Below are 13507 nucleotides of genomic sequence, written 5' to 3' on the forward strand. Positions count from 1 at the left end.
CCAAAACGTTTCTCCCAGGATTACCTCCTCAGTATCAAGACTTTGCGGATGTGTTTGATTAGGTCCAAGCTGAGCTTTTGCCCCCCCCACCGCCCTTGGGATTGTCCGATTGAATTGCTCCCAGAGGAAGAGTCTTTCAACTTTCCCAGCCTGAAACCTCGGCCATGTCAGTATATGTCAAAGAAAATCTACAGAGGGGCTTCATCAGGCCGTCTGTCTCTCCAGCCGGAGCAGGCTTCCTTTTTGTCAAAAAAAAGGACGGGTCTCTCCGCCCCTGTATTGATTACCGAGGTCTCAATGCGGTCACGGTAAAAAATCGGTATCCTATACCTCTCATCACCGAGTTGTTTGACCGCATCAAGGGGCCAAAGTCTTCTTGAAACTAGACCTACGAGGGGCCTACAACCTGATCCACATACGCTCCGGAGACGAATGGAAGACAGCATGTAATACCTGTGACGGTCATTACGAGTACTTAGTTATGCCCTTTGGACTTTGTAATGCTCCAGCTGTCTTCCAAAATTTCATTAACGAGATCTTCAGAGACCTGCTCTATTCATCTGTGGTCGTCTACCTGGACGACATCCTCATCTTCTCCCAGGATGTTCATTCACACCACCAACATGTCATTGAGGTTCTGTCTAGGCTCCGGAATAACCAACTGTATTGTAAGTTAGAGAAGTGCTCCTTTGAAGCTTCCTCCATGCCATTTCTAGGGTATATCATCTCCGGTTCTGGGCTACAGATGGACCCTGAGAAAGTTCGAGCAATCTTGGATTGGCCACGTCCCGCCACCCTCAAAGAGGTGCAATGCTTCTTAGGGTTCTCAAACTACTACAGACAATTTATCCAGGGGAATTATACCATTGTTGCCCTCATTACAGCCCTCACAAAAAAAGGGGCCAATACCAAGGATTGGACGGAGGAAGCCTTGGAGGCATTCACATTTCTTAAACAGGCCTTCTCTTCTGCACCCATCCTCAGACAAACCAATCTCTCGCAACCATTTTTTCTAGAAGTGGATGCCTATGCTATTGGAGTAGGAGCAGTACTCACCCAGAAGTATCCTCCTAACAAACTTCTTCCTTGTGCCTTTTTCTCCCGCAAGTTACTATTACTGCTGTGTGGTCATCGCTGCTGTTTGCTGGATTTGATCAACCTCTGCATGCCTGTTCCACTGCTTGTGGTAAAAGCTATGATCTACACCTGTTATCTACTTGGCCTGCATTCTTGATTACTGTTATCAGCTCCACAATCCGTATCAAGCTGTGTCTATCGCGGCTGAGTATGTTTTGGACTTTGTTGATTCTTGTGCTTCAAGTTTGCTACTAGTGGAGAATCTGATTTTTGCATGTGCAGCTAGCATTAATGAATGTTGCTGAAAGTCACTATTCCTGCATGCCTCTGTGATCATCATTTGCAAATGACTCAAGTCTGCATTGAACTCTTGTATTAATGTTTTATAATAAAATGGTAATCTTCTTTACACCATTTGATGTCCGAATTGGATCATTCCTCTGCTATGTAACTTGTTCTCAGCTGTCACATTGGGAGTTTTCCTGGAGGGCCGCGACCTGCAAGGTGGGAGTACCTCCCATTTTGTTAGACTCCGCGCCTCCAGGGAAGTTTTAGTCAATACTCAGTGAGACAGCAAGATCTCATTCAATTATTCGTGAGCTAACCTGACAGTAAGAACCAGCCATGACAGATCCTAAAAGAGAATCCTCTGTTAAAGATTTACTTCAACATATGCTTGGGAGATTGGAACGTCAAGATGCTGTGCAAGTCCAATTATTTCAGTGTCTGCAGTCCTTGGCTACTCGTATGGACAAGATTTAAATTTCTCCATCTATGTCTACTATTGTACAGGCTTCAGTACATCCTGTGGTCCCAGAGACATCTTCAAATTTTTCTATTCTACGTTTGCCAACACCTACTAAATTTGATGGCAACCCTAAAGCTTGCAGAGGCTTCCTGAATCAATGTTTAATTTAATTTGAACTTCTTCCATTTAATTTTCCTTCTTCCAGGACTAAAGTTGCATATATTATCTCTCTTTTATCTGGACAGTCATTGGCCTGGGCTTCCCCTCTGTGGGAACGGAATGATAATCTTTTGAATGACTGTACTACTTTTATCTCTACTTTTAGGAGAATTTTTGATGAACCTGGACTGGTTATTTCCTCAGCTTCCAGTATCCTCCGTTTATGCCAGGGTTTGCGTTCTGTGGCCCAATATGTAATTGAATTTAAAACTTTTTCTTCTGAATTAGAATGGAATGAAGAAGCTTTAGTAGCTATCTTTTGGCAAGGTCTCTCTGATAAAATCAAGGATGCCTTGTCTTCTCCAGAGTTATCAGTGACTTTGGATTCTTTAATTTCATTATGTAATAGAGTGGATATTAGATTTCGGGAGAGATCTTCTGAGAAAGAGAGTCCTTGACCTATATCTTTTCGATCAACTCCTCGATTTCAATAGTCTAGTCATTTGGATGACTAGACGAGGAGAGAGAGAAGAGAATTAAGAATAAACTTTGTCTGTATTGCGGGGATGCTGGACATGTTCTTAAATTTTGTTCCAAACGGCCCGGAAATGCCAGACCTTAGCTTGATCAGGAGCGGTCAGGCAGGGGGCTCTTGATCACTCTCCAAATTTTTCTTTTGATCAAGTTTGTTCATTTCCTGTCAGTTTACATTGGTCTTCAGAGACTGCTAATACTACACCTTTATTGGACTCAGGAGCTGCGGTAAATTTTATTTCTTTACATCTTGCTAAACAGTTGGCTCTTCCTACAATTCCTTTGGAGAATTTTATTACGATCACTGGTATTGATGGAGCTCCCCTTACCAACGGTTCCATCCAGCTCTGCACTAAGCCACTTTTTCTACAAATAGGAGCCCTTCATCGGAAGGAGATTTCTTTTCTTGTTTTACCTTTGGCCACTAGTCCAATTGTTCTAGGCTTACCGTGGCTTCATCTCCACTCGTCACAACTAGATTGGCCTTCTTCTCAGATTACTGCATGGGGAAAAGCCTGTACAGGAAGATGTCTTACCCAAGTTAAGCCCTTGAGAAATCTTCATGCATCAGACTCTAATATGTTGTTGCCCCCACAATAATCTTCATTTTCTGATGTTTTTAATAAATCTAATGCTGAACGTTTGCCTCCTCATTGTCCATGGGGTTGCCCCATTGATTTTATTCCAGATAAAATGCCACCCAGAGGACGTGTTTATCCACTATCATTGCCTGAGACTGAGGCTACTACTAATTACATTAAGGAAAATTTACAAAGAGGTTTCATTTCATTCTACCTCTCCAGCTGGAGCTAGGTTCTTTTTTGTAAAGAAGAAAGATGGATCACTTCATCCCTGTATTGATTATAGAGGCTTGAATAACATCACAGTAAAAACTATATCCTATTCTGCTAATTACTGAGTTGATCGTATTAAGGGTGCAAATTTTTTTTCCAAATTAGATCCTTGAGGAGCATATAATCTCATTCGAATACAAGCTGGAGATGAATGGAAGACTGCATTTAACACACGAGATAGCCATTATGAATATCTTGTTATGCCCTTTGGTTTGTGTAATCCGCCTGCAGTCTTCCAGAGTTATGTTAATTACATTTTTCGTGACCTGTTGTGTTCATCTGTGGTAGTGTATCTTGATGATATACTAATTTTTTCTAAAGATCTCCAGTCTCATCGTCTCCAAATTGCTGAAGTTCTTTCTCGATTACGAAAAAATTATTTGTATTGTAAATTGGAGAAATACTCCTTTGAAGCCTCTGAATTACCTTTTTTTAGGGTATATTGTGTCTGGAACTGGTCTGCGGATGGATCCTGAAAAAGTTCGGGCTATTCTGGAGTGGCCTTGTCCTAATACACTTAAGGCTATTCAACGTTTTTGGGGGTTTGCCAATTATTACAGACGTTTTATTTCTGGATATTCTACCATTAGTGGCTCTTACCAAAAAAGGTGCTGATGTTCAACATTTGCCTCCAGAAGCACTTGAAGCATTTTCTTTTCTTAAAAAGACTTTCTCTGCTGCTCCTGTTTTAAGGCAACCTGATCTCTCTTTGCCATTTTTTCTCGAAGTTGATGCATCTATGATGGGTGTTGGAGCTGTTCTGTCACAGAAATCTGTTCAGGAGAAATTTCATCCTTGTGCTTTCTTTTCCCATAAATTTTTACCTGCAGAGAGGAATTATTCCATTGGGGATAAAGAATTATTGGCTATTAAATTAGCATTGAGTAAATGGCGCTATTTGTTGGAGGGGGATTGACATATTGTTAAAGTGTTTACTGATCACAAAAATCTGCTTTATCTTCAATCAGCTCAATGTTTAAACCCTCGTCAGGCTTGGTGGTCACTTTTTTTTTCACGCTTCAATTTACACGTTACATTTAAGCCTGGACTCAAGAATAAGAAAGCTGATGCATTTTCTCGAGCTTTTGACAATATTGCACCTGAGAATTTTCTGGATCGTCCCATTCTAGTTTCAAAATGTATTAATGCCATCAATCTTTCTAAGAATCCTAAACCTCCTCCAGGGGAAAACTTTGGTTGCTCTCAATTTACGGAAAAGATTATTGATTTGGTTTCATGTCTCACGTTTTACTGGACATTTGGGGGCTTGGAAGACTTTTGAATTAATTTCTTGACAATATTGGAGGCCCAAATTTCAGTCTGAAGTTAAGGAGTTTGTAGCTACTTGTGCAGTTTGTGCCCAACATAAGCCCCCTCGTCAACCTCCATTGGGTCTTCTTCAACTTTTTCCTGTGCCTTCTAAACCATGGACTCATATTTCGATGGCTCTTATTACTGATGTACCTGCCAGAAAAAATTATAATGCCATCTGGGTTATTGTTGACCGTTTTTATAAAATGGCACATTTGGTCCCTCTGGTTGGTTTGCCTTCTTCTGTTGTTTTGGCCCAACATTTTCTAAAAGAGATATTTCGTCTTCATGGTTGCCCCTCAGAAATTGTTTCGGATTAGAGGGGTTCAATTTGTATCTAAGTTTTGGAGATCTCTGTGTCATCTTTTGGGCATCCGACTAAAGTTATCTTCTTCATACCATCCTCAGTCCAATGGGCAAACAGAGAGAGTTAACCAAGATCTGGAGACTTTTCTTAGGATTTTTTCATCTACTAACCCAGAAAATTGGGTTGATATGTTACCATCGGCTGAATTTGTGCATAACAATGCTTTTCATGAATCAAGCTCTGCAACTCCTTTCTCCATTGTTTATGGCATACATCCTCGAATTCCTGAATTTTCGGCCTTGCCATCTACTCAGGTTCCAGCTGTTCATTTGTTGAGGCAGGATTTTCTTTCTATATGGGCAAAAGTCCGAAGAGCTTTGAAGAAATCGTCCTCTCGGTATAAATTATTTGCAGACAAGAAACGCAGAACTGTGCCTCCTTTGAGAGTTGGTGATAAGGTCTGGCTGTCAACAAAGAATATTCGTCTTTGGGTTCCTTGTATGAAGTTGCTCCTCGTTATATTGGTCCTTATAGGATCTCTCGAATTATTTCTCCAGTGTGTTTTAAACTTCAACTTCCTTCAGCCCTTCAGATTACTAATATCTTTCATATTTCTCTGCTAAAGCCTGTGGTCATAAATCAATTTTCTTCACTCATGTTCATCCTGAGATTCAGCAAAATGAAGATTAAACAGTTATTGGATTCCAAGTACACCAGAGGGGTGTTGAAACATCTAGTTGACTGGAAAGGTTTTGGGTCCAAGGAGAGATCTTGGGTACGAGCATCGGATGTTAATGCACCTATTCTATTGAAGAGATTTCATGCCAAATTTTCTAGGAAGCCCGGCCCTAGGTGTTCGGTGACCACCTTTAAAGGGGGGGGGCACTGTCACACTCCGCTCCCCTGGTACCTCTACCCGAGCCTCTAAACACTGACTGTCACTTTAATTTCTGTTGCTAGTGCAGACTATTAGTCATGGTCTGCACCTGTGATCATTAAACCGGTGTGCTGGTCACTGTTACTATTAGTCAGTCTCCCTTTATAAGGCCCATCCTTTCTTTCTCGCATTGCTTGTTCTTCAAGTCATATCTGTTACTCTGATGTCTCTGTTGGGATGCCTGTTCCACTGCTAGTGGCAAATGCTATGATCTACACTGTTACCTGCTTGACCTGCATTGCTGACTATTGTTACCTGTTCCACAATCCGTGGTAAGCTGCTGTGAACATCGCTACAGTGTGGTCATCGCTGCTGTTTGCTGGATTTCCTCAATCTCTGCATGCCTGTTCCACTGCTCGTGGTAAACGCTATGATCTACACCTGTTACCTGCTTGACCTGCATTGCTGACTATTGTAACCTGTTCCACTATCCGTGGTAAAGTTGCTATTCATCGCTGCTGTGTGTTCATCGCTGCTGGATATTTGTGAGGAGATACATAGTTGTAGGAATGGACACATAGTGTCTTATTGACCACATATACCTACACATCAATGAGGATCTAACCCAACATATGGAGATATCATTATATCATATATATTAAACGCTATGATTCTATTTGATGAATATAACATCTGTATAGCTTATTTATAATGCGAAGTTCTTGACACACAGTGAGACAGCACAGTAGTTTTTTTTACTACTTATTAACAGTTTTCTTCACCGAGTCTACTTGGTTCATTTAATCATTCACTCAAGTTTTTAATTTTTTTGCTAAAGATTATCCTTCCACTTTAATAAAGATATTTCTTTTAACAGCATTTTATTGACATATAGAAAAGAGTGCCCTTTATACACTTTTCCTCTCCTTCTCCTTTTTGAAACTAGTATGCCAATACAGTGTAGGAGCACCTCCCCATATAAGAGGATGATATGATATCCCTAATATAATAAGCGGTTCAGCTTGGTGCGGTGAAATCTGTCTTATCTGCCCTGCTATTTTACCCAGAGCCTATCGCCCTGATATTTACTATAAGGTCCTACTAACCAACAGAACCTAATATTCCTCCAAACCAACCAGCTCACTACTGGAGACCCTGTGCCTCAACTTCCTAACCAAGGGCCTTGTGCCCTTTTCTGTAACTAAAGAGCCTTGCGCCCTTCTGTCTAACTCAAGGGCCTTGTGCCCTATTTGACTCAAGGGCCTTGTGCCCTAAATAACTGGCCTTGTGCCCTAACTAGCTAAATGGCCTTATTATTATTATTATCGTTTATTTGTAAGGCGCCACATGGTTTCCGCTGTGCCGTACACAGTACAAACAGTAGACCATACAGGGTAAAACAGTACAGAACATTAAACATGAAATACCAATACTTCAGAAACTCCGGGCAGGCAAATACACTAGAGACGGAGCGGAAGAACAGGTATGGAGACAGGAGGAAAGAGGGCCCTGCTCATACGAGCTTACATCCTAAGGGATGTGCCCTAACTAACTAAAGGGCCTTGTGCCCTAACTATCAAACTAAAGTGCCTGGTGCCCTTTTATCTACAAGGGGCCGGATGCCCCTACCTACCGAAGGGCTAATGCCCAAACATCCTAACTGGCCTAATGTCCAAATTGCAGCAGGGCCTTGTGCCCTTTGATGGGACAGTGGCCCAGGAGGAAGATGGTGCCCAGAAGGGCTCTACCTTTCTCCCAAGTCTTCAGGGATCTTCTCCACGGATTTCCCAGTCTGCCGCCACCTCAATGCTTTGCCGCCGTCTTCTGGTTTTGATCCCGCTAAGTCTTCAGGGAGCAAAGTAGCTCTTAGCCCTGACAAGTGCTCTCTGCCTCCGTTTCCTCTTCCGCGCCGTCTTCTGTTCTTGTCCGCGCCGTCTTCTTCTGTCCGGCGTCTTCCTCTTCCGTTCCTCGCCTTGTCTATCTCCGCAGACAAACTGAAAATGGCAGCGCACGCGCCGGCTTAAATATCTTGTGGCATGCCGGCATCATACAGCGTCGTTGTAATGCTGCCCTGACTGGCTCACTGCTGCGCCAAATGTTTAAACGGCCATGAAGTGAGCCCTAATTGGCTCACCACCCTGACCAAGAATGGAGCAGCGCCATGGGATCGGAGGGACCAATCAGACTCCCGACCCGCAGGTACGCCCTTCATATAGCCGCCCTTATTACCAAAGTAACTCCAAGGCCCATCTCTAAAGTTCATTGGTCCATTATTTTGGGCCTACTGATCATGGGTCTAGATAAACCCTCTGACAAATTATTAATTCAGATGCTCAATGCGAGCAGATGCTTTATTGCTAGCAATTGGAAAATATTGGACACCCCTCCTTATAGCAGGTGCATAATAAAATATGACCATGGAGAAAATATTTGCCTACATAAACAGTAAATCCCATCAATTTGTCCATATCTGGATTCTATGGAACTACTATAACAATTCATCCTCCTAACCCCACCACCACCACCACCACTAACGGACTCTCAAGCCTTCTTTGGTAGCTCATGCATATTTGCTCTTATTCTCACTTGTTGATGTTTAATGGATTTTTTCTGTGCCAGGGATCTTGGAGGAAGCCAACATATTCACAAGGCTTCTAGGATAGCATTCTCTTCATCTGCTCTCTTAGGTATCTTTTGAATGCTGGAGTGATTTTCTTTCTACTTGTTGTATCTACTGTCTTGCAATCTTTGTAAACCCACTTTCTTGCCTGCTATTGTTTGTATCACGCTATATATGAAACTCAAAATAGCCTTTAACAAAAAGAAATAAACAAGAAAAGTTGCCCAGTATTTGTGTTCTACATGCAAAAGTAGGCAGTACTTTTCCTGCATGCAAAAAATGCATTTGTACCCCTTGCTTCACTACATGGTTTTTCCAGGTGAAAATCTACACCTGTAAGGCTCAACCTGACTAAAACACTGTTAAAATATGGCTTCAATACCTTCTTTCTTATGCTGGGCTGCCTGTGCTATTATTTAAATTATCAAATTAACGATTTGTAAAGCTATTCATACGGGCAGCAATGAAATATGTATTACTGATTAGAATGTAAGAAAGCAAAGGTTTTCTTGCATTGCTGTATTCTCTTTGGAATTCTAATCCTAGTAATAGAAGAAGGAACTAACTGTGAATACTTTTTGAGTAGCTTAGTATATATTTTTAAGCAAATTCCATTTTTACTTGGCTTTTGTTTAGGCTGCACTGCTTAAGTTTATTATTTTAGAGCAAGGTACATCTAGATTGTCTGAGTACTGCTTGTAATGGCCCTTATAGCAGTAAGTACAGTTCTTTGTTCATTTACTTAAGTAGCCTGGCTTAGGCAACCTAAGTTATAGTCAACAATATTGGTCCTTAAGCGAACTTTGGTTCGATTGAGGACCGCATGTGTAGCTTTCCAGCCTTAAAATGTCATATGTCCATGTCACATTCCACATCGAATTTCATTGCAAAGTTTTCAAAATGTGTAGCAAAAAATATTTTTTTATTATTATTGCAGTACCGTGTTAGCCAGAAAACCTATCTTAAGTTAAATACTTTTGTGTCAAAAAAGACAAAAATATTATAGGAGTGATACCTTTATTGGCTAATAAAAAAAAAGTATTATTATATTTGCTAGCTTTCAGAGCAAGTTTACAAATGAATGACTGAAAAAAAGGCACAACATTTAAGAGCAGTAACTTCAAGAAATTTGTACGGGGGGCAGACTGTCCTGCTCTCTCCTACCTGTTCTTTTCACTTTCACCACTTGTGGCTGCTGGTGTCTTTAGATCACTTGCTGCTTATCTAGATCCAGGAATGTTGGGGCCCCTATTTGTAAAAAAAAATGGGTACATGAAATTTAGAGAACTCCAACCAGACACGGTGTTAAATCAATATAACACCCACGTTTTATAATAAAGCCTCCCTCCAGCCCAAAATTAAAATAATAGTATTCACATTTGAAAAAATATATCTATTCCTCTCCAACTAGCCCTGACATTAAATTAATAGTATACACATTTAATAAATAGACCTTTTTCTCCCCAACATTAATCAGTATTCCCATTTAATAAACAAACCTATCACACACACACTATATAGTGGCCACCTCACACACACAATATATAGTGGCCCCCTCTCACACACACACGATATATAGTGGCCCCCTCACACACACAATATATAGTGGCCCCCTCACACACACACTATATAGCGGCCCCCTCACACACACAATATATAGTGCCCCCTCACGCACAATATATAGCGGCCCCCTCTCACACACACACTATAGTGGCCCCCTCACACACACACACACACACACACGCAAACACACACACAATATATAGTGGCCCACTCACACACACACTATATAGTGGCCCCCTCATACACACAATATATAATGCCCCCCTCACACACAATATATAGTGGCCCCTTCACACGCAGAATATATAGTGGCTCCTTCACACGCACAATATATAGTGGCCCTCTCTCACACACACAATATAGTGGCCCCCTCTCACACACACACAATATATAGTGGCCCCCTCACACACACAATATTTAGTGGCCCCCTCACACACACAATATATAGTGGCCCCCTCACAATACACTGACACACACAATACACTGACATACCACCTCCTTGCCCCTGCTGGCACTTACCTTGCTCCAGCCACCCCGCGTGCTGTGCGGTGAAGTCCCTAGTCTTCACGTGGTGCGTGTCCCATGTGACAGCAATTGAAGGCCACACAAAGTGGGAGAGAGGGGGGACGGACCGCAACCAATAGGAGAAGGTGGCTGGCCCCCGGAGGAGGGGCCAGCCACCAATAGAGACTAGGCAGGGACCGGCCCAAAATAGTCTTTTTTAGTCAATGAAATTTTTTATCACATATGATGGGGGAGGGAAGGGAGTAATGTATAAGGCTGGTTACACACTACAGTGTTTTCATCTGATTATCATGCCAATCAATCTGTAAGCTGTAATAAAGAGATGGGTTTTAAGAGAGCGTTTAAAGATTTGAAGACTGTGGGAGAGTTTGATCAAGTAGTAGGGATTTCAATGAGTGGGTAGCAGCACGGGAGAAGTCTTGTAGACACAAGTCAGAGGTAAATGTATTTTGAGATGAGATTTGCAATATATGAAGGAGTGGTGTTGTTGAAAGCTTTGTAGGTAAGGGTGAATATTTAAATTGGGAGATGTAAGTGAGCAGGAGTAACAGTATTTTGATATGAGATTTGAAATGTATGCAGGGGTAGTGTTGTTGAGGGCTTTGTAGGTAAGGGTGAGTAATTTGAATTTGATTCTGGAGGACACAGGGAGCCAGTGTAGAGATTTACAAAGTGGTGCTTTTTATGTGGAGCGGTTAGAGGAAGATCAGCCTTGCTGATCAGTTCATTTAAGATGGATTGTAGCAGGAACAGATAAGTGAGGGGAATGGCATATAGGAGGAGGTTGCAGTAGTCAATGCTGGAAATGATGAGAGTGACAAAGCCTGGCTAGGAGGCAGGGGGCCATCTGTCCCCAGGATGGTAGCATAGTTGGCTACCTTGGGCTTGGTTACTAGGCTACCTGCATTTTGTTTCCTAAAATGTTCCTAAAAGGCTGCTGAGCCAAGTCTCACACCCCAGGCTAAATTTTGCCAGCCAGCCCCTGGAGAGTGGATATAGAGTTAGCAGGGAGACAGTTGGTTAGACAAGATAGTAGAGGGCAGAGGTGAGGGGAGGAGAGGTAGATTTAGGTGTCGTCAGTGTAGAGGCGATACTGAGGGCTAAATTACTTCTTTGAACTGTAGGCTAACCCTCTAATTGCTTTATTTTTAATTGTCTATATGGTTTATTTTTGATGTTTATGCTGTGTGAGTTGTTTCTTTATTTGCATCTCATTTCATTTTTGTTCGAAAAAATTCTCAATACAAAATATTTCATTCAAATAAATTAGTGAATTACTTCTCTATAACAATATTTTTCTCTGACCATCTTAACATCATGAATCTTCTTCTCTCTGACAATCTTTTGACCATTGCAACTCTTACAATGGTCTTTTGGATCGTTTCTCTCTCCCATTCTTACCACTCTGGGTACTCAAATGCAGAATCTAGTTCCAGTATCAACTTAAACCTAAACCAGGGTCAATTAATTAGATCATAAACTAAATATTCAAGGCTAAAGTGTTTGACTGTGCATTCTAAATCATGTAGAGTTCCATTCCATTGATGAGGATTTGAGACTGGTCTGTATTGGTTGGGTAATTAGTTGTTTTCAGATTTAGAGATTCCGATTTAAGGCCCCAAGAGCCAAGATTATTAGAAACAATGCTACCCAGAAAGCATATAATTTCAGTTGGATAAGGAATAGAGATGTTAGGGGGTCAATGCATTGTTGGCCAATTTCCCAGCAAATGTAGATGGAGCACATGAGTTACTCCAGCCCAAAATTCTGTGAATATTTTACATAGAATGAGAATCACTTATCTCTCCTACAAAAAGAATATATATAAATATATATAAATGCCAACAGATGCATCCCAGTTTTAGGTCTTGCCCACATTACTATAAAACTTATGATTTTATGTAAAATACAGCAGTTGTTAATTCATTCGGTTTAGGAAATAGAAAGCAAATATTTACGTGGACAACAGACAGCCCTTTTAGCAGCTTGAAACGGTCACTATGAACGATATTAGTATTTGGAGAGGGTGCCAGGATTAGCTTCATTAATACCCTTTAGAAAAAGCAACAGGATGAATAAAAATTTAAAGGACTGTATGTGCCTTGTGAGTATGACATGGTTACTACATCTGTTTGACAAGTAGATAAGGACCATTTTTAGCACTTACCACCAACATTCACTATATAGTACAAAGCATTTAAGAAAACTAGGATAAATAGCTGCATATAGTGTACACGTGGGGAAAGTGAATGTAGTACAGAGCTGTAATGGTTAGAAATTGAGGTCAAAATAAGAAAGAAAACTACAGCTAGTAACGTTTTCTTAATGCAGATTATACAACAGAGGTGAGAAAATGGACTTCGGTCCAGATGTTTGAGAACGTTTAGCATCAAGGATGACAAAGTTCTGAACAGTAATTTGAAAGCATCTGTGCAGTGGAGATATTTTAAGTAAATGCATCTAAAGGTTCTGTTTAAATGAAAATGTGCCTCTAAAATGCAAATAAGCCACATCTCAAACACTTCTACTTTGCTTTTTGGGACTTAAAATAATAATTTGCTTTTAAGCTCATGGTTTTATTTGAGAAACACTGTGTATCAGTAGTATGTCTGCAGCTCACTGCTGAATGTTTAAAAAAAGGGGATTTTTACTCACCATAAAATCCGTTTCTCTGACTCCATTGGGGGACACTGCGAGACATTGGGGTATAGTAGGTGGTCAGGAGTTCTTGTCACTTAAACTGTTAAATTCTGAGACTCCTCCCCTGCTATGCCCCTCCTCTCCAGAGAGATCCTCAGTTTTGACTAACCAAGAGTGAACTTAAGGAGGTAACATAACCTAAACAGGTCTTAAAAATAAAGAACCATAAACAAAATTTTCACACACAGAACTATATACAGAGCAAGGGAGGGTGCGCAGTGTCCCCCAATGG

The sequence above is a fragment of the Mixophyes fleayi genome, chromosome 2 (assembly GCF_038048845.1).
Source record: "Mixophyes fleayi isolate aMixFle1 chromosome 2, aMixFle1.hap1, whole genome shotgun sequence".
In the NCBI taxonomy this organism is placed as follows: domain Eukaryota; kingdom Metazoa; phylum Chordata; class Amphibia; order Anura; family Limnodynastidae; genus Mixophyes; species Mixophyes fleayi.